General features: G+C 47.8%; 1 protein-coding gene across 13 annotated transcripts in view; it reads right to left on the minus strand.

Moving 5' to 3' along the window:
* LOC134337922 (polyhomeotic-like protein 2) overlaps positions 1-24,408 on the minus strand; it is a 308,667-nt gene that overhangs the window by 185,804 nt on the left and 98,455 nt on the right. The window contains exon 1 of one of the 13 annotated variants that reach the window (XM_063033312.1): positions 9,698-9,796. The exons of 11 other annotated variants lie outside the window; for them this stretch is intronic. The gene's annotated coding sequence lies outside the window, so the exon portion shown is untranslated. Of the gene's footprint in view, positions 1-8,780; positions 9,642-9,697; positions 9,797-24,408 lie in introns of those variants that run through there. One more of the 13 variants, XM_063033311.1, reaches the window with a different exon arrangement.

Here is a 24,408-nt window from a genome sequence, read left to right on the forward strand (position 1 = left end):
CTACAGATGCTAGAAATCCAGGGCAACACACTCAAAATGCTGGAGGAACTCAGCAAGTCAGGCAGCATCCATGGAGAGGAATGAGGCTCTTCACAAGAAGCTATCCTGACGAAGGGTCTTGGCCCAAAGCGTCGACAGATAACAGGGCAATTTGTGCACAGCAAGATGCCACTGTCTTAACAATCAGATTGGTTCATCAATCAGCTTCGGCCCCGAAACACAGGGACAATCTCCCTGTTCTTCCTCCAAATGAAAGAGGAGATGGGGTTTAGGTCTCACATCTCATTCAACAAAACACACTGCGCCTGTGTATACCTGTGGTCTGTTGAACAGGAGGTGAAAATGATTAATATGTGATGAGTGCTTGAAGGCTCCAGGTCCATCCTCACTGGAGTTTAGAAGAATGAAAGGGGATCTTTTTGAAACCTACCAAGTATTGAAAGGCCTAGATAGAGTGGAGGTGGACAGAATGTTTCCTATAGGGGAAGCGTCTAGGACCAGAGTGCACAGCGTCAGAAAGGGACGTCCATTTAGGACAGATGAGGAGGAATTTCTTTAGCCAGAGGGCGGTGAATCTGGAATTTCATTGCCACAGATGGCTGTGGAGGTCAAGTCATTGTGTATATTTAAAGTGGAGATTGGCAGGTTCCTGATTAGTCAGGACATCAAAGGTTACGGGGAGAAGGGGGTTGAGAGGGGTAATGGAACGGTGGGGCAGACTGGATGGGCTGAATGGCCCAATTCTGTTCCTATAGCCTATGGTCTATCAGCCCTTCAGCACTGTACTGAGTGCCACGCTGCACTGTTACATTCATGTCTCTGCAGAAGCATTTGAACCCACAATCCCCTCACCGAGGTGAAAGCGCCTCACGGGAAAGACCAGGTTTCTCCTCCTCCCTCAGCGTGCTGCTGGAAGCCTACCTTACTCACTCCTGGTCTCTTGTTCTGACTTGTCAACTCAGCCAGCTCCATCACGGGCTCTAGCCTCACCAACACTAAGCACACCTTCACAAAGCGAAGCCTCAGGGCGGCCGCAACCATTAAGGACCCCCATGCCCTCTTCCCATTGCTCCCAACATAAAGGAGATGCAGGAACCTCACCCCCACTGCCTTCGAATTTCTGTTCCAACACCACTCCACTATTTTGCTCTCTTCTTGCACTACTTTTTTATATTTCCTTTCATAACTTATATTTTTTTAATGTAATGCAATGTACTGCTGCCACAAAACAACAAATTTCATGACACACAACATTCTAATTGGCTGCATCACTGTCTGCTGTGGAGGGGCCACTGCACAGGATCGGAAAAAGCTGCAGAAGGTTCAGGAACAGCTTCTTCCCCACCACCGCCAGATTTCCGAACAGTCCGCGAACGCTACCTCATTATTTTTGCTCTCATTTTCAGCTACTTATTTAATCTAAAAATAAGTATTTCTTATTGTAATTTATAGTATATTTTTATTGCCCAAAACAACAAATTTCATGACTTAAGTCAGTGATATTACCCTTGAGGAAGAGTAAGACGAGGGAACACACACCAATCCTCATAGAGGGATCAGAAGTGGAAAGAGTGAGCAGTTTCACATTTCTTGATGTCAAGATCTCTGAGGATCTATCCTGGGCCCAACATTTCCATGCAGTTAAAAAGAAGGCACGACAGCAGCTATATTTCATTAGGCGTTTGAGAACTGGTACATCACCAAAGACACTTGCAAATTTCTACAGATGTACTGTGGAGAGCATTCTAACTACTGTATCACCGACTGGCGAGGGTCAGGGGTGGCTACAGCACAGGATCAAAATAAGCTGCAGAAAGTTATAAACTCAGTCAGCTCTATTATGGGCACTAATCTCCATAGTATCCAGAACATCTTCAAGGACCGACATCTCGAAAAGGCGGCATCTATCCTTAGGGCCCCCATCACCCAGGACATGCCCTCTTCTCATTGTTACATCAGGAAGGAGGTACAGGAGCCTGAAGACACACACTCAACAGTTTAGGAACAGCTTCTTCCCCTCCACCATCCGATTTCTGAATGGACAATGAACCCATGAACACTACTTCACTATTTCTATTTTTGCACAATTTAACTATTTTATACAATACATATACTTACTGTAATTCATGTTTACATTTCTATGATTATGTATGTACTACAATGTACTGCTGCCACAAATATTATGACACGTCAGTGATATTAAACCTGATTCTGATAAAAATTCGACACCAGTGCCAAGTGGCACCATACCAGGACTGGATGGGGTGCATGCAAGGATTCCAGAGGGAGCAGAAATCAGATTTCACTCGCAGTTACAACGAGATAAAAGACGGGATTCCCTTGGCTTTTTGACTTGCCAGCACATTGCACTTTGTGCATCAGTAAGCAGCCAGCGCTACGAGGAGAAGGCAGGAGAACAGGGTTGAGAGGGAAAATAGATCAACCACAATGGAACAGCAGAGCACACTCGATGGGCTGAATGGCCGAATTCCGCTCCTACATCCTTTGGTTATTTCACTGTCTGCACAATCTCTCCAGGATCAAAGCAAACCTCATTCACTGCAGTCTTTCCCCATGACGAGAGCACTAACATTCAACTGAGTTCACAATTCCCCTCAACAACCTTTTAACACTGGTGTTAGTTAACAAATCTACTGAAATTCTAAGAGTGGGTGGGATCCATCATGATGTCACTGGCCCTTTTCTGCCATCTTTCTGTATGTATGCCCTTGATGACGGACAGGTGGGTAGGCTGGTGAAATTGTAAGACCTAGATTGGAGACTGGAGAATTAGGCCATTTGGCCCATCAAGCCTGCTCTTCCATTCTATCATGGCTGATTTACTATCCCTCTGAATCTCATTTTCCTGCCTTCTCCCTGTAGCGTTTGATATCCTAATCAAAAACCTATCAATGTCTGCTTTAAATATATCCAATGACTTGGCCTCCATAGCTGTCTGTGGCAATGGATTCCACAGATTCACCATCCTTTGGCTAAAGAAATTCCTGCTCAACTCTGTTTTAAATGGACACTCCTCTGTTCTGGTCCTAGACTCCCCCTGTTATAGGAAACATCCTCTCCACATTCACCCTATCTAGGCTTTTCAATATTTCATAGGTTTTAATGAGATCCCTTCTCAATCTTCTAAACTCCAATGATTACAGGCCCAGAGACATCAAACACTCCTCATGTGTTAACTCTTTCATTTCCAAGATCAAACATGATGCTAAATTAGATCCATCTGCCTGCACAGGATCGTTGACCCTTCTTCCCTGTGTCTGTCTAACCACCTCCCCCCGCCCCCCCAAGCCACCACTGGCATGCCTGCACCCACTTTCACAACCGTCAGTGGTTGAATAAGTTGTGAGAAGGATCTGCATTCAATCCCAACAGCACAGACACAGCATAATGCCATGGTTAGTAGGTTAATTTATGATCGAGTTAGAGAGCACTACAGCACATTATTACAGCTCAGGGCATTCCAGAGTTTAGAGTTCAAATCCAACACCACCAAAAAGAAGCTTGTACGTTCTCCCTGTGAGCATTGTGCGTTTCCTCCGGGAGTTCCGATTTCCTCCCCCAGTCCAAAGATGTACCAGTTAGTAGGTTAATTGGTCATTGTAAATTGTCCTGTGATTGGGTTAGTATTGAATCGGTGGGTTGCTGGGCATTGCAGCTCGTTAGACTGGATGGGCATTTTCCATGCTGACTCCCTAAACAAGTGAATAAAATACCAGTGCAGTTTGGCATCTCACGGCAGCGTGTGGCCTTGGCATCGGGTGGCATTTCTCTACAGATATCATACAGATGGCCCACCACACCCGCCACCATCAGCACAAGTCCACCCACAGCCAGCGGAGAACCTGTACCCAAGGTCAAGGTGCAAAATTGAGCAAGTGAAGCACCTCCACAGGCTGGCTCTGAGCTTGTGGATTATGTTCTAATTTCTACCACTACTCTCCAGGAGGCTGAGGGGAGCTGACTTCACACATCTATGCTCACGGCATTCTATAGATGTGTAGTAGGGAGCATCCTAACAAGCAGCATCACTGCTCGGTACAGAAACTGCACTGTAGCAGACAGGAAGGGTCAGCAACAGGTAGTCAAAACTGCCCAGCGCATCGCCAGTGCCAGCCTACCTGCCATCAAGGACAAGCCTGCAGAAATGTGCTGGAAAAGGGCCAGGGACATCATGAAGGATCCCACCCACCCGGCTCATGGACTGTTTGTCCCACTCCCATCAGGGAGGAGGATACATAGCATCCACACCAAGACCACCAGACTAAAAAAACAGTTACTTTCCCCAAGCAGTAACACCTCCACACACTAACCCTCCCCTCCACACCCCCAAACACCACTACTTTATCATTTCCTGTCAGAGTCACCTTACAATCAATGTATATATATGAACTATCTTATGTATTTATATTTATTGTGTCCTTTATCTTATTGTGCATGTTTTTTTGTGCTGCATTGGATCTGGAGTAACAATTATTCTGTTCTCATTTACACTTGTGTACCGGAAATGACGTTAAACAATCTTGAACCTTGAATGCGGCCACACCCAGCAATTATGCCCGTGTGACCTGCAGGTTCGAATGCAATATTTCGGAGAAGTTTGGATGGGGGGGGGGGGCGGAGGACTATACTCCAGATAGGACTAGGCAAAGTAATAGTTTGGCATGGACTAGATGGGCTACCTCTGTGCTGTAGTGCTCTCTAACTCGATCGACAATTAACCTATTAACCTGTACATCTTTGGAATGTGGAAGGAAGCCAGAGCACCTGTAAAGCGTTAACTAACCGTTCACCCCCCGTGCCAGCCCACAGTTTGACAGTGAGGTGGGTGAGTGTATGGATGGGGTGGTGGGGCAGGCAGAGTGGGCTAGTGGAGAACTGACCCTACCCTGTGGCCCACCCACAGCTCCAGGTACAGACAGGGAGGACGGCAGGGGTGGTGTGGGTGGGGTGTCAGCCGGTAAAGCATCAGGACTAGGACTCCCAGACTAGGTTAACAGCTTCTTCCCTCAGGCTGTGAGACTAACGAATACCCTGCCCCCACCAAGGTCTCATCACCGAGAGGAAACTGTAGCACCCAGAGAAAGCTCGCTGTCACCGGGAGAGTGTACAAACTCACCAGCAGGGCAGGAATTGAACTAGAGATGTTGGCACTGTAATAATGTTACTCTAACCACTCGTGACAATAATACACCAACTTAATTTATCACCCAGAATATATGGTGTTTCATCCTGACAAAAAAGCAGGAATATCCCAACACAACTTGGGAACATAGACATGAGAACATCTGCATATGTTCAAAACCCAGAGCCACACACAAAATGCTGGAGGAGCTCAATGGAAATGAATAGATAGCCAATGTTTCAAGCAGAGACCCTTCAGGACTGAGAAGGAAGGGGGAAGACATCAGAATGAAAGGGTGGTGGGAGGGGAAGGAGGCAAGGTAGAAGGTGACTGGTGAAAACAGGTGGGTTTGAAAGGTCAAGGGACGGAGAAGAGGAAATCTGATAGAAGAGGAGAGTGGACCAGAGGAGAAAGGAATGGAAGAGGGGTACAAGGGGGAGGTGATGGGCAGGTGAGAAGTAAAAGGTCAGAGTGAGGAATAGAGGAAAACAAGGAACATAGAACAGTACAACACAGGAAGAGGCCATTTGGCCCACAATATCTGTGCTGGCCATGACACCAAATTAAACTAAATCTCTTCTGCCTGCACACGTATCCTCTGTTACCTGCATGTTCATGTGCCTGTCTAAAAGCCTCTCGAACAGCAAATTTATTTTATCTTTATTTATTTAGACATACAGCATGGAACAGGCCCTACTAGGACAACGAGCCGCACCGCCCAGTTACACCATGCGACCAATTAACCCACTAACCCATACGTCTGTGGGAGGAAACCGGAGCACCCGGAGGAAACCCACACGGTCACGGAGAAGAACATACTAACTCCTTACAAACAGCAGCAGGATTTGAAGGTGGGTTTACACTAACCGCTCACACCACCTTGACGCCCCTTGCTGGGGAACAGGCTGGATTATTTCCTCCCCATGTCGTTAGGGAGAGATACCACAGAGGCCTTGGAACCAGCTACCCTATGTATCATGCCCTCTGAGCCTACAGGCACTGTGAGAGTCTGCAATTACCCCTACACCTCCTGACACAGAAAGATCAGGGACTCAGACACAGACCTGTACCACAGCAAACAGATTCTGCAGGTGCTAGAAATCTACAGCAACAGACACAAAATACTGGCAGAACTCAGCAGGTCAGGCAGCATCAATGGAGAGGAATAAACAGTTGATGTTTTGGGCCGAGACCCTTCACCGAGTCTGGAAAGTAAGGGAGAAGAAACCAGAATAAAAAGGTAGGAGGACAAGCTAGAAGGTGATAGGTGAAGCCAGGTGGGTGGGGAGGACTAAGTTAAGAAGCTGGGAGGTGGGAGGTGGAAAAGGTGAAGTGCTGGACAAGAAGAAATCTGGTAGGGAAGGAGAGGGGGACATGGGAGAACAGGAAGGATCAGGGGGTCAGGAAAAGGTGATAGGCAGGTGGGAAGAGGTAAGAGGTCAGAGTGGGAATTGAAGAAAAGGGAAGGCAGAGGGGGATAAACTACTGCAAATTGGAAATATCGATGTTCATGCCATCAGGTTGGAAGCCAGCTAGATGGAATATGAGGTGTTGCTTCTCTATCGCGAGAGCAAAGAGGCCATGGTGTCATAACGGGAATGAGGATAGGAACTAAAATGGTTGCCCACCAGGAAATTCTGCTTTTTGCAGATGGAGCGGAGGCGCTCGGCAATGCGGTTCCCTAATCAGGTTGGCTTGACAAAGCATTTCTTCCATCTATGTTCTGTACCACTGGGAGTCTGTCACTCACGCACGGGTAAAAAGAGCCTGACCCTGTGTAGTGGTCCTTTCTACAGCACGGAATCTCCCTCCCAATCCGGCCTACACCCTCACTAAAACTGAGAGCAACTTGGTTTTGAACGTTCAAAAGGCGTCCTGGGGCAGGTCGCCTGTGGAAGTCTCTTTATGGAGGGGTCCTTTGGCTGAGCATGGGGGACCTGGGGTGGAAGCTGTTGCTCAGGGCGACGCTGTACAATAGCTTTTTATGTCGGTTCACCGACACCCCGTCCACTTGTCCATTCTGAGGAGTCAGTGAACCACATTTATATGGAATGTGAGAGATTGCAGTCCCTATCTGAATATCTGAAGGGGCTGCTCAGGTTTTGATTGTACTTCAGGCCCCCACTCCTGATGTATGGACACCCATTACGGGGGGGGGGGGCGGGGGGGTTGGAAATCGTTCAGAGGATTTACTGGTAAGCTTGTTCCTGGCCAAGATGGCCATTCGTAGGTCCAGGTGGTGGACAGTCGAGGCCCTGCCTGAGCCGACTGCCTGCCCCTCTTCTGGGGTTACATTCGTACCCAAGGGTCCATAGAGAGGGAGCATACAGTTACTATGGGTACAGTGAGGCATTTCTGAGATGGGCGGGAATTGCGTTTGGCAGATAGTAGTATCCGTATTTTAAGTTGAAATCAACAGTTTTGTAAATCCCTGACGTTTGTATTTTTTGTGTGAATAAAGTTTTGTAAACAAATGCAAGCGTCCTGGGAGCCACCGTACCCCGACATCCTCTCCCACCACAAGGAGGCAGCAGAGGCACAGAGAGGCGCTCCCTCCTCGGAGAAGCACCCCACTGCCGATCAGCTGAGTGCACAGAGAGGCGCTCCCTCCTCGGAGAAGCACCCCACTGCCGATCAGCTGAGTGCCAGGCCCAGTGGAACTGTGAGGACCTCCACGGTGACGCACAGCAAGGCAGCTCAGTGATGCACCAGGTCCCAGGCAGCAGAAATCCACCATGCCAAGGACATCAGAAATGAAACAATTATAACATTCAACTGGGGATATTCAGGGTGCTGTCTGGTCTGCTGAACTCCTCCAGCATTTTGTGTGTGTTGCTCAAGTTTCAAGATTGTTTAATGTTGTTTCTAGTACACAAGTGTAAAAGAGGACAAAATAATTGTTTCTCCAGATCTGATGCAGCACAAAAATAAACGCAATAAGGTAGAGAACATGACAATAATAAAAACTCAATAAATATAAATCCATAAGATTACATATATACATAGATTGATTGTACATCAATAAAATGATGCTGCCCAGAGGAGTGTCTGTACATAAGGTGACTGACAGGAAATGATAAAGTAGTGGTGGTTGGGGGTGTGGAGGGGTGGGTTGGCGGGTGGAGGTGTTGATCAGCCTTAGTGCTTGGGGAAAGTAACTGTTTTTGAGTCTGGTGGTCCTGGTGTGGATGCTACATAGCCTCCTCCCTGATGGGAGTGGGACAAACAGTCCATGAGCAGGGTGGGTGGGATCCTTCATGTCCTTGATGGAGGGTAGGCTGGCGCGGAGACACATTTTGACTACCCATGTTGAGCCTTCCCGACCGCCACAGTTGGGGCTGTGGAGGGGCGAGTTAGCGGGTGGAGGGGTTGCTCAACCTTACTACTGTCTTCTAAAGATCCCGTCTCACCAGGGTTTCCTCTTCCCGGCCAGCAACCTCACCTGCACTCCGGCGTAAAGCCCCCGTAAGCAGCGAGACCAAGAACTGACACTCGGAGCGACGCTGCCAGGCAGAGACCCGACTTTCCCACGTCCATAGGGTGTGACAAGTCATCAGCGTTACTCCTCAGCCAACCTCCCCATGCCCATATCTACCCCCGGGCTGCCGCCCCTCACCCGCCCTGCCCGGCAGCTTACCGTGTTCCTGGGCTGGGTGCCGCCGATCCATCGCGCCTCCTCGCCCCTCACAGCCGCATTCTGGACTTTGGGCTCCGGACTAATTTATTCCCCGGTTACTTGGGAAGCACAGGGGTCACTCCGGGCCGCGGGTGTGGTGTGTGCCCGCCTGCACTCTCACTCTAACGGCAACAGACCACAAAAGGCGGAGGAGGGTTGTGCAAAGGGCAGCCCGTCTGTGACAGCAGACCGCCGCCGTTAACCCTTCGCAGCCCAGCCCACTGGCACCGCTCCGTGCAGCAACAGCCGGTCCCTACCCTCCTCTTCCGTCGGGAATATACCCACCCTACCGCCAATCAATTATTTAACAGGCTCCGGAGCAGACTAACCAAGCGTAACCGCCCCGCAGACTCGACATCCAGCGCTTAAAGAGGAAACGACAATTCTCGCAGAAAGTTGTCAACTCAGCCAGCTCGAGTCTCCCCAGCATCGAGAACACCTTCAAAAGGCGACGCCTCAAAAAGGCGGCATCCATCATTGACAACCCCATCACCCAGGACGTGCCCTCTTCTCACTGCTACCATCAGGGAGGAGTAGAGGAGCCTGAGACCCACATTCAACGTTCCAGGAACAGCTTCTTCCCTTCCACCATCAGATCTCTGAATGGACGATGAACCCATGAACACCACCTCACTATTTTTCCTCTCTTTTTGCACTACTTAGTTTAATTTTTATGTACATTTCTTATTGCAACTTATATTCTTATTGCATTACCGCAAGACACGTTTCACGACACACGTCAGTGATAATAAACCACATTCTGGTAATTCGCTTCAGTCCCTCGTACCCGGGATTCCAGAAACACAAAGACTCGCAAATTAAAAGCAGTCACGGCACTTGGATGGCCGAAGCACAGATAAGCGATTCTTCACATTTACCTGGGCGGTCAGTCAGTCACCAGCGTCTCCGATCGCTGCTACTCTGAAAGCATCGCTACGGAAAACACATTCCCACTGAAGACACACACAAGAACACTCTCCCTCTCCCCGGTGTCTCCCCATCCCCGTCTCTCCCTCTCCCCTACCTCTCTCCTCGTCTCTCCCTATTCCCTCTCACCCCCATCCCCGTCTCCCCTCCCCACACACACACAAGAACACTCTCCCTCTCCCTGGTGTCTCCCCATCCCCGTCTCTCCCTCTCCCCTTCTCTCCCCTCCCCCCACACACACAAGAACACTCTCCCTCTCCCCGGTGTCTCCCCATCCCCGTCTCTCCCTCTCCCCTACCCCTCTCCTCGTCTCTCCTCATCCCCTCTCACCCCCATCCCCGTCTCCCCTCCCCACACACACACAAGAACACTCTCCCTCTCCCTGGTGTCTCCCCATCCCCGTCTCTCCCTCTCCCCTTCTCTCCCCATCCCTCTCCTCGTCTCTCCCCATCCCCTCTCACCCCCATCCCCGCCTCCCCTCCCCCCACACACACAAGAACACTCTCCCTCTCCCTGGTGTCTCCCCATCCCCGTCTCTCCCTCTCCCCTTCTCTCCCCATCCCTCTCCTCGTCTCTCCCCATCCCCTCTCACCCCCATCCCCGCCTCCCCTCCCCCCACACACACAAGAACACTCTCCCTCTCCCTGGTGTCTCCCCATCCCCGTCTCTCCCTCTCCCCTTCTCTCCCCATCCCTCTCCTCGTCTCTCCCCATCCCCTCTCACCCCCATCCCCGCCTCCCCTCCCCCCACACACACAAGAACACTCTCCCTCTCCCCGGTGTCTCCCCATCCCCGTCTCTCCCTCTCCCCACCCCTCTCACCCCCATCCCCGTCTTCCCCCCCCCCCACACACACACACGCACGCACACTGCAAATTTCAGGTGAATCCCATTATTTCCCCAGCGCGATAAACAGCGGGTCTCGCATTGTAGTGAAACTATTAATTTTGCAGCCGAGAGCGACGTTGGGAGTTACCGCAGTGTTAAGGGGGAGGGAGGGGAAGAGGTGGGGGTTGGGGAAGGGATGGGATGGGAACTGCGGGTCTCATCTGAATTCTTGCTGCCTCCTCGGCTGCGTCCCGGCGATGGCTGGGAGGGACACGCTGGCAGCGCCGGCGTGGGCAGAGAGATTTGGAGACAGTCAGCGGTACCCGGACAGTGTGCAGTCACACAGTCACACACTGCTCCCTGTTATTAGTGGCAGCGAGATTCAACTGAACAAACAGGCTCACGCGTGTTGTCATTTAAAATTAAAAAGAGATTCAGCTTAAATTACCCAGGACCTGGCAGCAATCCTCTCAACACTATCATCAGGGAAGCACAGGGGCCCGAAAAGCCCCTCTCAAAGCTTTATGAACAGTTTCTTCCCCTCCTCCATCAGTGAATCTATGAACACCATCTCAGTACTTTTTCCTCTTTTTGCGCTACTTATTTAATGTTACACACACACATATTTTTATATATTCTTATTGTAATGTATAGATTTTTATTCCAGTGAACTGCTGCCGCAAAACATCAAATTTCACGACTTATGACAGTGGCTTTGAACCTGATTCTGACTCTGAAACCTAACGAGTATTTATGGATAAAAAATATTCTCAATAGGACGCACACATCCCATTTTCCAGTTTACACAGTTATGTTGAGAGGGCGAGTTCAGTCCGGAATTAAGTCACCTCCCCGCAGAGAGGTGAATCAGTCAGGTCTGAAACCGCTAGCAGTTCCAGAGATTGAGAGGGGCCGCAGACTCGGGAGATTACGAGGGGCTGCAGACTCTCACAGATGAAGCCTCCCCACCATGGAGGACATCTTCAAGGACAAGAGAGAGTCTACAAACACTGGAAATCCAGAACACTCGAAATGATGGAGGAACTCAGCAGGTCAGGCGGTATCTATGGAGGGGAATAAACAGTCAACATATTGGGCTGAGACCCTTCATCAGGACTGGGAAGGAAGGGGGGAGAAGGTGGGGGAGGGGGAGGAGTAGAGGCTGGCAGGTGATAGGTGAAACCAGGTGAGGAGGAAGGTGGGTGGGGAACGGGGGAGGAAGTAAGAATCTGGGAGGTGATTGGTGAAAGAAGTAAAGGGCTTCAACAGGGAGCTTTCAAGGACTGTTCAGAAATCTGATGGCAGAGGGGAAGAAGCTATGTTTAAAACGCTGAATGTGCGGCTCTAGGCTCCTGTACCTCTCCTCTGATGGTAGCAATGAGAAAACAGCAACTCCTGGGTGGCAGAGGTCCTTAGGAGAGGTCTGCTCTCACCTAATACAAGGCTTTGATCAGACCACATTTGGAGTATTGTGAGCAGGCTTCGGTCCCTTAGCGGAGACAAGATGTGCTGGCATTGAAGGGGGTCCAGAGAAAGCTCGCTAAAATGATCCCGGGTATGAGAGGGTTAACGTATGAGGAACGATTGATGGCTCTGGGCCAGTACTCATTAGAGTTTAGAAGAATCCAGAGATGTCATCAAAACCTATCAAATATTTAGATAGAGTGGATGTGGAGAGGATGCTTCCTTTAGTGGGGGAGTCTAGGACCAGAGGGCACAGCCTCAGAATAGAGGGATGTCCATTTAGAATAGCCACAAAGAGGAATTTCTTTAGCTAATGGGTGGTCAATCTGTGGAATTCATTGCCATGGAAGCCAAGTCATCGGGTATATTTAAAGTGGTGGTTGATAGGTTCCTGATTAGTAAGAATGACAATGGTTACAGGGAGAAGGCAGGAGAATGGGATTCAGAGGATATATAGATCAGCCATGATGGAACGGCAAGGCAGACTCTTTGAGCTGAATGGCCTAATTATACTCCTATGTTTTATGGTCTAATCCAACCCCAGAAGAGCCACAGGTAATGAACTGTGGCGAGGGAAGTGTGTGTGTCCACTGCTCTGCACTAGCAAGGGAACTCTGCTGGGTGGGGCATCAGAGGACATCTCCACTCGGTGTCACTCAGGCAGAAGCACAGTGACAGTGACACCAACAGGCAACTGGATAGTAGAGAGGGAGAGAAGCCAACCCTCTCTCTCTCTGTTCAAAGTAACTTTGTTATCAAACTACGTTTGTCACCATATACAACCCTGAGAGTCATTTTCTTGTGGGTATTCACAGTAAATACAAAGAAACAAAAAAAAACAAGAAAAATAATGATAAATAATCAACAAATATCAAGAACATGAGATGAAAAATCCTTGAAAGTGACTCCATAGGTTGTGGGATCAGATTCATGCTGGGCTGAGTGAAATTATCCCTCTGGTTCAAGAGCCTGATGGTTGAAGGGTAATAACTGTTCCTGAACGTGGTGGTGTGAGCCCCGAGGCTCTTGTACCTTCTTCCTGATGGCAGCAGCGAGAAGAGAGCATGGCCTGGATGGTGGGGAGGGATTTACCCGTGATGAACTGGGCCGTATCCACGACTTTTGTTGTAACCCAACTCGCAGTATGGTGCATTGTGATTAAAGATAAGCCAATTATGTGTAGTAAACCGATCTTGCTACAAAGTTCCTTACTTTTCCATCCATGCCTCGGCCAAACCGATCAGAACAGGGTCACGTTACAGTTGTGCGTGCTCTTAAGATCATACATTACATCACTACAAAGTCATGAAAGAAATCAGGGTCATCAACAAGGCTGTTGCTGCTCTTTGAAGTCTGATCCCGTGTGGCATTGTAGCCTCGTTGTGTTAATGATCAGGAAAGTATTCCAGGGTCAGGAGGCGAACATTTGAACTAACAGCCCAGTTCTAATTGTTTCTCTCACTTGTGGTGACTTCTCCTTTCTTACTTTAACAGGACATCCCAATCAGCCGCCTGCTCACTTCAGATTCAAGTTTATTAATCACAGTTCAAAGTACAAAGTAGGTATAAATTTTACAACCTTGAGATTCATCTGCTTACAGGCAGCCACAAAGCAAGACACGCGAAATAACCCAGTTTAAAAAAAACAACACCCAATGCACAGCAAAAGAGAAAAAAAACACAAATCGTGCAAACAATAAAAGCAAGCAGAGCATTCCGAATCAAATTGAGTCCCTAGATCTGGATCTCGGAGTGGCCAGAGTAGGTTCATAACCTTGGTCTCAGCTCATCAGATAGCAGGGCAAATCACGGTGAAGTCTCCGGCCCCAACGCCCTGTCTTTCCAGTCTACCTGGCCCGGTGTTTAAACTGTCCAAGCACTGGGTCACCCCCCACACTCAGACCCGGGCCCCGCTGCAGCAACATACTTCAGGCCGCGTCCAGCCTGTACTCGACCTTTCCCAACTGGCGTGGCACTCGGATAGATCAAGCTTCGCCCCCGGTTCAGGCGTCCGTAGAAACATTCAGTGAAATGCGTCATTTGTGTCAACAAATAACACGCCTGAGGATGTGCTGGAGGCAGCCCGCAAGTGTCAACATAAATCCCAGCGCCAATATAGCATGCCCACAATCCTCAGGAACCATATAAATCAAATTCTGACTCATTTATTCATCACATGTACATCAAAACATACAGTGAAATGCATCGTTGGATTTATCAACCAACATACTTAAGGATGTGCTTGTGGCAGCCCATAAGTGTCACCACACATTCCAGTCTCACCACAGCAATGCCCACGATGCCTTGGAGAACAACAGCAAAACTCACACACACAGACACAGACACAGACAGGGCTCCAGTCTCCAGACACCTGGCTCAAGCATCGTCCATCGAGCTTCGATTTCCAAACTCTGATCTACCTTCAGGCTTTGATCTTCGGTATCAATATCCCGACTTAGGCTTGGGTAGTGAACACTGGAAGTGTCTTCAACCGTGAAGACATGGGTGGAATGCTGAGGCTTTATAAGGCATTGGTCAGACTGCATTTGAGCAGTTTTAGAAAAGATGTCATTGGAGAGGGCCCAGAGAAAGTTCACTAAAACGAAAGCATTAACGTTTGATAGCTTTGAACCTGTACTCACTGGAGTTTAGAAGAATGAGAGGGGATTTCATTGAATCCAATTGAATATTGAAAGTTCTAGACAGAGTGGACGTTTCCTGCAGTGGGGAGTCTCGGGTCAGAGTGCACAGCCTCACAATAGAGGGATGTCCACTTAGAACAGAGATGAGGAGGAATTTCTTTAGCTACGGGGTGACGAATCTGTGGTATTCACTGCCACAGTTGGCTGTGGAGGCCAAGTCATTGGGTATTTTCGAAGTAGAGGTTGACAGGCTCCTGATTGGTCAGGGAGAAGGCGGGAGAATGAGATTGAGAGCAATGATTGTCATGATTGGAAGCCGGTGCAGACTTGATGGTCCTAATTCTGCTCCGCATCTTATGGTATTGTGATCTAACATCAGAACTTGTCACTTCCAAGGACTCTTCATCTCATGTTCTGAATATTTATTGCTAATTTGTTCATATTTTTTTCGTTTGTATTTGCACAGCTTGCTCTCTTTTTTGCCTATGGGTTGCTTGTCCGTCCAGTTGGGTGCAGTCTTTCTTTGATTCTATTGTGTTTCTTGTATTTACCATGAATGGCCACAAGAAAATGAATCTCAGGGTTGTACATGGTGACGTATATGTACTTTGACAATAAATTTACTTCGATTTTTTTTTTGCGTGGCTTTATTGGTCGAGACATTGAGTTCAAAGGTCAGGAAGTTATGTTGCAGCTTTATAAAACTCCAGTTAGGCTGCATCTGGAGTATTGCACACAGTTCTGGTCACCCCATTATAGGAAGGATGTCGAGGCTTTGGAGAGGGTGGAGAAAGGTTTACCTGAATGCTTCCTGGATTAGAAGGCACGTGCTATAATGAAAGTTTGAACAAACCTGGGTTGTTTTCACTGGAGTGACAGACACTGAGAGGAGATCAGACATAGATTTATAAAGTTATGAGAGGCATAGATAGAGTAGACAGACAGTATTTTTTTACCTCAGGGTTGAAACAAAGCCCACGGTATTACAGGGAAGATACTAGCATGGATAGAACACTGGCTGACTGGCGGGGGCAAAGAATGGGAATATAAGGAGGCTTTGCCGATTGACTGCCAGTAGCTACTGGTGTTGTGCAGGGGTTGGTGTCGATACTGCTTCTTTTTACGTTATATGTCAATGAGTTGGGTGACACAATTGATGGCTTTGGGGCCATGTTTGCAGATCATACGAAGATAGGTGGAGGGGCAGGTAGTGTTGAGAAAGCAGAAGGACTTAGGTTTGGAGAATGAGCAAAGAAGAGGCTGATGGAATACAGTGTCAGGAAGTGCATGGTCATGTACTTCTGTAGAAGGAATAAAAGCAGAGACTATTTTCACAAACAGGGAGAAAATTCAAAAATCCAAGGTGCAAATGGATTTGGGATTCCTCAAAGTTTAATTTGCAGAATGAGTTGGTGGTGAGAAAGGCAAATGCAATATTAGCATTCATTTCAAGAGGACTAGAATATAAAAGCAAGGATATAATGCTGAGGCTTTATAAGGCACTGGTGAGGCCTCACTTGGAGTATTGAGAGCAGTTCTGGGCCCCTTATCTTGGAAACGATGTGCAGACATTGGAGAGGGTTCAAAGGGGGTTTATGAAAATGATTCCAGAATTGAAAGGCTTATCATACAAGGAGTGTTTAATAGCAGCCACCGAACAAAGAAACCCAATAGAACCCATTAAGAAAAGGCCATACACCCAATGCGCAGAAGAAAAAAAAACAAATTGTGCAAACAACAGAAGCAAAACAGCTGAAGTTCACAAAAAGAGTCTGCAGCCACGAAGCCAGTCATCACTGCAGGGGATTCAGTAGCCCAGAGTATCAGTTCAGTTTTAAGGAGTTTCTTGCAGGCAGGAAGAGAGAGAGTGAGCCGAGAGGACGCTGACGGAGTCATCGGGTCAATCTAGAGGCCAGTAGTCAAATCAAAGCCAAAGTCAAAGACTTTGTACTTGCAAGTTGGACTGTTTATTTGGAGATGGAGAACGGTAACAAGCCCGCTCTGCTCAACTACACCCATGTGACCAATTAACCGACTACAGAGAAAGTGCAGTGTACACAGACAAGACCATGATTAGATAGATTGTGAGGTCAAGAGTCAATCTTAATGTACTAGGGGACCTTTCAATAATCTTATAACAGTGGCGGTCGAGGTTATCCTTGAGCCTGGTGGTATGTGCTTTCAGACTTTTGTATCTTCGGCCTGATGAGGGGGTGGGAAGAGAGAATGTTCAGTGTGGGTGGGGTCTCGGTTTTTGTTGGCTGTTTTACTGAGGCAGTGAGAAGTGTAGACAGAGTCCATGACGTGGCTGGGTTTCTGTGTGCTGAGCTGTGCACATAAATTACTTAATTTATGCTGCAATCTTAAATGATTGCTCTAAATTGCCCCGAGCGTATAAGTGAGAGGGTGGAGGTTAGTTGATGGATTGGTATAAATACGTAAGTGTTGATGGTCTCCCTCCTGCACCAGGCCAGGAGCCATGTTCAAAAGTTCAAAGTATGAAGTATATATACCATATACAATCTTGAGATTCTTCATCTTCCAGGCAGCCACGAAACAAAAACACAGCAGACAGAACAGGAACCACAGACCCTCAAAAGTAAGGACACAGGAACATGGAGACCATTCAATAATCTTGTAACAGCAGAGTCAAAATTTCCTCGAGTCTGGTAGAATGAGCTTACAGGCTTTTGTATCTTCTGCCTGATGGGAGTTGGGGGGGGGCGGGGTTCGAATAGAGACCTACACTAAGTTTAACATTTCCATCCTCATTTTCAAATCCCCTCCTATATTCTCCCATGGCCCTATAACCTGGTGTGTTCTGGTCTGTCTCAAAGCTGCTGGCTGTACCCGAGCTGTCAGGGCTCCCAACTCAAATTCCCTCCTCAAAACTCCACACTTCTCTGTAACTAGCTCTTCACTTAAAAGCACCTTTAACACCTTCCTATTCTGACCAGCTTTGGGGTCATCCAGTCCAACTATCTTACAGAGCAAACACCTGCTGGACCACTCAGCAGGTCGAGCAGCACCTGTAAGGGAAGAGAATTATCGACAATTCATTGACATAGAAAACTACAGCACAGAACAGACCCTTCAGCACATGAAGTTGTCTCAGCCTTTTGACCTACTCCAAGATCAATCTAACCTTCCCCTCCCATATAGCCCTCCATTTTTCTATCATTCATGTGTCTATCTAAGAGTCTCTTAAATGTCCCTAATGTATCGGGCTCTACCACCACCCCTGGCAGAGTGTTCCACCACACTGTAAAAAATTACCTCTAACATTTCCCCTCCCACTATTCTTTCATCCAATCACCTTCAAATTATGACCTCTTGTATTAGACATTTCCGCCTTGAGGAAAACTCTTTGGTTGTCCACCCGATTTATACCTCTTTGACATATAGTAAATCAGGATTGGATACAAGGATACATTGGATGTCGCCCGGCCCACCCAGTTCACCCAGCAGATGCTGCCTGGTCCGCCCAATTCACCCAGCAGATGCTGCCTGCCCTGCCCAGTTCACCCAGCAGATGCTGCCTGGCCCGCCCAGTTCACCCAGCAAATTGTTGCAACTGATACCAGCATTTGTGGCCACTAGTTCTCCATTATTTCAGCAGACATAGTTCTATGGGATTGCAGACTGTTGAAATCACACTTTGCATGGACACAGCTACCACTTTTCTTGCCCACACTGCAGCAGAATATGTGGATCCTGGATCGGCCTCTACGGACACCTGAGGACCCACCAATAGACAACCCCTACGGCCACCTGAGGACCACCAATAGACAACCCCTACAGACACCTGTGGGGTCAGCAATAGACAACCCCTACGGCCACCTGAGGACCACCAATAGACAACTCCTAGGACCACCTGATGAGTCACCAATAGACAACCCCTATGGAGAACATCCTTCTCAACTCAAATGATCAGATTACACCTGCAGGCACGGTGACAGCTCAGAAACATGAAACACTCATCAACAACTTTAAATTCTTTGGCGTTTTCACTTCGGAGGATCTCTGCTGGGTCCAGCACACAAGTGCCATTAAATAGAAAGCATGGCAGCACCTCTACTTCCATAGAAGGCTGTGAAAAATTGGCATGTCATCTGGAACTTTGACAAACTTCCATGGAAGTGTGGTGGAGAGTATATTGACTGGCTGCATCACTGTCTGTTATGGAAACACCTTGAATGGAAAATTTACAAAAAGTAGTGGATACGGCCTAGTTCTTCACGGGTAAAGCCTTCCCCACCATTGAGCACATCTACAATGAAAAGCTGTCGCAGGAAAGCAGCATCCATCATCAGAGATCCCCACCACCCAGGCCAAGCTCTGTTCTTGCAGCTGCCATTAGGAAGAAGGTACAGGAGCCTCAGGTCCCACACCAACAGATTCAGGAACAGTTATTACCCCTCAACCAGCAAGCTCCCAAACCAAAGGGGATAATGTCATTAAACTTCACTCACCCCATCACTGAACTGTTCCCATTACCTATCGACCCACTTTCAAGTACACTTCATCTGATGTTTTCAATATTTATTGTTTATTTATTTATTCATTCATTATTATTATTATACCTGCTTTTGAGTTGTTTATTTGTATTTACTGTAAATGCCCACAAGAAAATGAATCTAAACTATATACAGTGAGAATAAATTTCCTTTGACTTTGACCATCACAGAAGCTTGTCCCCCTCTGAAAAGAGCGAGCCAGCCACCCAAACCAAACCTCAGCATCTCCATGGAAACCACAGGAATTCCTCCAGCCAGAGACAGCAGAGACAACTGACGCCCCTTCATCTGGTGGCATACAACATTGACACTGGTCCTTTTGTGAAAGTTAATGGGATTCCCCTCCCGTAAAACACGGCAGGTTTCCAGCAGAGTCATCCCGGGGAACAGCAGAGTACTGGCGTCCACTGGAGGCCAGACTCTTTGTGTGCAACTTTGTTCGGAAGGTTGTTGGTGAACCTTCAAGGCTGTGAAGCCAGCAGGGAAACGTTTTTTCTGACGAGTCCCACAGTGTCGTCAAGCTGCGAAGAGCAACCCTCCACAAGCAACATTGACGGCACTCACAATAATGGGTTCTGCCCATCGGGTGCAGATGTAAAGTTGGCAGCAACTACAGGACCTACAAGGACGAGCCCAGCCCACGGACACAGGGATCTCAGTGGGGATAACCTCAGGATCTGACAGTTGCTACAAACAGCTTCACTGTGCAGACAAGTGTCACTGGCAGACCTCGTAACACGAGCTTATGGGGTCAGCATAATAATGGAAGCAATTCTAATTGGTTACTGTCGCCACAGCAACGCTGCTCGGTGAAGAGATTTATGCTATCGTCACCTCTGGTTCAGTCAGTAAATCATTCCTCCAGCCTCCTGTCCTAACAGTAGACAGCCAGCCTCACTGTGGGCAACACCTTAACCCAGGAGTCCATCCCAAGCTGTGGACAGCCCAAATCTTCCACCTCCCTCCCACCCCCCCCCCCCACAAGAAGGCCAGCCTCTTCGAGGTCATGCATGGCGCCACCTCACCGTCTCGGTGAAGACAGGCCCCGTTTACCCACATATGCCAGATCAGACCTGCACTCATCGCTCTGCCCGCCTGCTGCCGGGATTCCCAGGAGAATTCCTGAGGCAGTTCCCACCACTTCCATGGAGTTGGTATAGGGCGTATGGAGCGGCCACTGCACCGGGTCAGAAAAAGCTGCAGAAAGTTGTAAACTCAGCCAGCTCCATTATGGGCACTGGCCTCCCCAGCATCGAGGACATCTTCAAAAGGCAATGCCTCAAGAAGGCGGCATTCAACATGAAGGACCCACCCATCTGGGCCATGCCCTCTTCTCATTGCCACCATCAGGGAGGGGGTCTTGGAGCCTGAAGACACACTCAAAGTTTCAGAAATAGCTTCTTCTCCTCCACCACCAGATTTCTGAATGGACATTGAACACTATTCCTCTTTTGCACTATTTTTGTAATTTATATAATTTGTTTATGTATAGCATTGAACTCGTGCAGTGTCCTTCTCTTTCTATGAATGTCGGTGATATTGGAGGATGGTATTGTGGTTCTGTGGTTATGGATTGGACGACTGCCTGAATAGACTGCGTACTTTTTCAGACTTATGGTTTTTATATTTTGTGTTTTTTTAAATCACCTGTTCCTTTTCTGTTTTGTTGTGCGAGGGGAGGGAGTTTCAGGGTTGATATTCTATTAGTTTTTTGTGTGGGGAGGAATTGTCTTTTGGGGGTTTATGTTCCAGTTCTGCTTGTGCAGGGAAAGGGGGTTTTAGGGGTTGATGATCGGGATGCCATTCTTTTTTGTTCGGGGGTGATGGTCTGATGTTTCTCTCTGAATGACTCCCATGTCCTTTCTTGTTTTATGGCTATCTGGAGAAGACAAATTTCAGAGTTGTACATGGATACCTGCTTTGATAATAAATGAATCTTTGAACAGCTGCCACAGACAAACAATTTTCACAACACAATGTCAGTGATGATAAACCTAACTCTGATTGTGAAAAATACAATTTCCCCTCATCAGATTTCTGAATGGACATTGAATCCTGTACACTACCTCACAATTTATTACCTCTCTTTTTGCACTGATTACTTAATTTAATTTATATATTTTTATTGTAATTTATAGTCCTTAAATTATTATTTATTGCAATATACTGATGCCACAAATCAACAAATTTCACAACATACAGTGCCTATAAAATTGTGTTCACCTTCCTTGGAAGTTTTCATGTTTTACTGTTTAACAACATTGAATCATAGTTGATTTAATTTGGCTTTTTTGACACTGAAAAAGACTTTCGTGGCAAAACAGATCTCTACAAAGTGATCTAAATTAACTACAAATACAAAACACGAAATAATTTACCCCCTTTTATATGACACACTAAATCATCACTGGGGCAGCCGACTGGTTTTAGAAGCCCCATAATTAGTTAAGTGGTCACCAAGAGACCTATGACAGCTCTGGGGGAGCTACGAACTTCATCGGCTGAGATGGGAGAGACTGCACATACAACAACTGTTGTCCGGGTGCTTCACCAGTCACAGCTTTATGGGAGAGTGGCAAAGAGAAAGCCACTGTTGAAAAAACTCAGATAAAAGCTCGGCTAGAGTTTCCCAGATGGCATGTGGGAGACTCTGAAGTCAGCTGGACAAAGGGTCTATGGTCTGATGAAACCAAAATTGGACGTTTTGGCCATCAGATTAAACACCGCACATCATCAAAAACACACCATTGCTACTGTGAAGCATGGTGGTGGCTGCATCGTGCTGTGGGGATGTTTTCCTGTAGCAGGCCTTGGAGGGCTTGTGAAGGTAGAGGGCAAAATGAATGCAGCAAAATACAGGGAAATCCTGGAGGAAAACCTGATGCAGTCTGCAAGAGAACTGTGACTTGGGAGAAGATTTGTTTTCCAGCAAGACAATAACCCCAAGCATAAAGCCAAAGCTATACAGGAATGGCTTAAAAACAACAAAGTTAATGTCCTGGAGTGGCCAAGTCAGAGTCCAGAACTCAATAAAATTGAGAGTTTGTGGCTGAACTTGAAAAGGGCTGTTCACTCACAATCCCCATGCAATCTGACAGAGCTTGAGCAAACTGTTCTGGGCCATCAGAGTGGCAAAGCGTGCACACGCCCAGCGAATTCACAGCCACTTTCAGGACAGCAGTGACACGTGGCGCATGTGGAAGGGCATTCAGGACATCATCAACTACAAGACAACACCACCTGCCTGTGTTGGTGTTGCCTCCCTCCCAGATGCACTGAAAAACTTCTACGCTCGTTTCGAGGTGGAAAATGATGTGGTGGCGAGGAAGACCACTCCTTCTCTCAATAACCAGGTGCTGTGTCTTCCCGTGGCCGATGTAAGGAAAACTCTACGCAGGGTCAACCCATGGAAGGCTGCTGGACCAGACAATATTCCTGGCAGAGCACTCAGAGGATGTGCAGACCAGCTGGCAGATGTTCTCACTGACATCTTCAACATCTCCCTGAGCAGCGCCGTTGTTCCTACGTGCTTCAAGGCCGCCACTGTCGTCCCCGTGCCGAAGAAGTCTTCAGTGTCCTGCCTCAATGATTACCATCCCGTTGCACTCATATCCATCATCATGAAGTGTTTCGAGAGGCTCATCATGAGGCACATCAAGACTCTACTGCCCCCCTCACTGGACCCCCTGCAGTTCGCGTACCATCCCAACCGTTCAACAGACGACGCCATTGCCATCACCCTCCACCTGACCCTAACCCAACTGGACAAAAAGGACACGTACATTTGAATGTTGTTCATAGACTTCAGTTCAACATTCAACACAATCATTCCTCAGAACCTCACTGGAAAGCTGAAACTGCTGGGCCTCAACACCTCCCTCTGCAACTGGATCCCAGACTTCCTGACTGGGAGACCTCAGTCAGTCTGAATTGGGAACAGCATCTCCAACACCATCACACTGAGCACAGGGGCCCCCCAGGGCTGTGTGCTCAGTCCACAGCTGTTCACTCTGCTGACCCACGACTGTGCTGCAACACACAGCTCGAATCCCATCATTAAGTTCGCCGATGACACGACTGTGGTGGGTCTCATCAGCAAAACGATGAGTCAGCATACAGAGATGGGGTGCAGCGGCTAATGGACTGGTGCAGAGCCAACAACCTGTCTCTGAATGTGAACAAAACAAAAGAGATGGTTGTTGACATCAGGAGAGCACGGAGCGACCACTCTCCGCTGAACATCGACGACTCCTCCGTAGAGATCGTTAAGAGCACCAAATTTCTTGGTGTTCACCTGGCGGAGAATCTCACCTGACCCTCAACACCAGCTCCATAGCAAAGAAAGCCCAGCAGTGTCTCTACTTTCTGTGAAGGCTGAGAAAAGTCCATCTCCCACCCCCCATCCTCACCACATTCTACAGAGGTTGTATTGAGAGCATCCTGAGCAGCTGCATCACTGCCTGGTTCAGGAATTGCACCGTCTCGGATCGCAAGACCCTGCAGCGTATAGTGAGGTCAGCTGAGAAGATCATCGGGGTCTCTCTCCACGCTATTACAGACATTTACACCACACGCTGCACCTGCAAAGCAAACAGTATTGTGAAGGACCCCACACACCCCTCATACAAACTCTTCTCCCTCCTGCCATCTGGCAAAAGGTACCGAAGCATTCGGGCTCTCACGACTAGACTGTGCAACAGTTTCTTCCCCCAAGCCATCAGACTCCTCAATACCCAGAGACTAGACTGACATCTACATCATTTATTATTATATTGTAATTTGTCCTCTACTGTGCCTATTGTCTTGTTTATTATTTATTGAACTGCCCTGCACCGTTTTGTGTGCTTTATGTAGTCCTCTGCAGGTCTGTAGTCTAGTGCAGTTTTTGCGTTGTTTTACGTAGTCTAGTGTAGCCTTGTGCTGTCTCACATTGTCTAGTGTAGTTTTGTGTTGTTTCACATAGCACCAGCGTCCTGGAGGAATATTGTTTCGTTTTTAGTGTACTGTACCAGCAGCTTATGGTCGAAATGACAATAAACTTGACTTGACTTGACTTTCGTAAAGAAGGATGGGGAAAAATTGCAGTGTCCAGATGTGCAAAGCTGATAGAGACCTATCCACACAGACTCAAGGCTGTAATCACTGCCAAAGATGCATCTACTAAATACTGACTTGAAAGGGGCGAGTAATTATGTGATCAATTATTTTGTGT

The sequence above is a fragment of the Mobula hypostoma genome, chromosome 25 (assembly GCF_963921235.1).
Source record: "Mobula hypostoma chromosome 25, sMobHyp1.1, whole genome shotgun sequence".
NCBI lineage: Eukaryota > Metazoa > Chordata > Chondrichthyes > Myliobatiformes > Myliobatidae > Mobula > Mobula hypostoma.